We start from the raw sequence: 1,362 nt of genomic DNA on the forward strand, positions 1-1,362 counted from the left end.
AAATATAGCAACTGTAACAACGGTTCTCTAGATACTAGAGCTAGGGATGATTAGGGTGGGGAGATGGAGATTTTTCTGTATTTTCCAAAATGTCTAAAATGAGCACATTGGCGGGGCATGGTGGCTCATGCCTGTAATCCCAGTACTTTGGGAGGCTGAGGCAGGTGGATCCATCCCTTAAGGTCTGGAGTTCCAGACCAGCCTGGCCAAGATCATGAAACCCCCTCTCTACTAAAAGTACAAAAATTAGTTGGGCATGGTGGCACGTGCCTGTAATTCTAGCTACTTGAGAACTGAGGCACGAGAATTGCTTCAATCTGGGAGATGGAGGCTGCAGTGAGTCGACATTGTGCCACTGCACTCCAGCCTGGGCAACAGAGCAAGACTCCATCTCTAAAAAATAATAATAATAAAATAAGCACATGTTACTTTCACAATTTACATTATTGAAGTTTTTGTTTGTTTCAAGGTACATGTCCAAGATGGTCTGGTTACAGTCGAATGCTGTAGGATCAAGATAGGCCTAGGTGCACTGTAGTTACGTAGCTACAAGCAGCTAGTCCTGAGCATTCAAACCACCACTGACTCCTCTACTCCCTGCCTATAACCAGACATACACCAGAGTAGCACCCAAAATGAAGGCTCCCCAACTGGTCTTATCATATCTTGGATGACAACCTCATTTCTGGACACAAATAGTACCCTTCCTTTCACTTGACCATGGCCACTCCAACTCCACATGGCCAGAAGTGGCTGGGTTTGAGTCAAGCTCTGCATGGTCAGTAGTCTCAAATGGAAATTTACTTTGTGCTTCAGTATGTCCAGATCTAACTACATTCAGATCAGGGGGATACTGGCATTGCCTCAGAATTTGCAGGTCAGATCACTGAGTTGTTTCAAGGGATCTGCAAACTCTTTGAATACCTACATTCAAAGTAGTACATGATAACAAATAACTCAATTGTAAAATGAGCAAAAGAGCTAAACAGACATTTCTCCAAATAAGATATGCAGATGGCCAATAAGAACATCATCATCATCGTCAGCCATTAAGGAAATGCAAATCAAAACCACAATGAGATATCACTTTACACCCACTAGGAGACATACAATTTTTTTAGTGGGCAATAACAAGTGTTGTTGCAGATGCGGAGAAACTGGAACCCTCATAAATTTGAGTGCAAATGGCCAGGCGCGGTGGCTCACGCCTGTAATCTCAGCACTTTGGGAGGCTGAGGCAGATGGATCACCTGAGGTCGGGAGTTCAAGACCAGCTTGACCAACATGGAGCAACCCCGTCTCTACTAAAAAAAAAAATACAAAATTGGCCGGGCGTGGTGGTGCATGCCTGTAATCCCAGCT

The sequence above is a fragment of the Colobus angolensis genome, unplaced genomic scaffold, assembly GCF_000951035.1.
Source record: "Colobus angolensis palliatus isolate OR3802 unplaced genomic scaffold, Cang.pa_1.0 Scaffold171, whole genome shotgun sequence".
Classification (NCBI taxonomy): Eukaryota; Metazoa; Chordata; class Mammalia; order Primates; family Cercopithecidae; genus Colobus; species Colobus angolensis.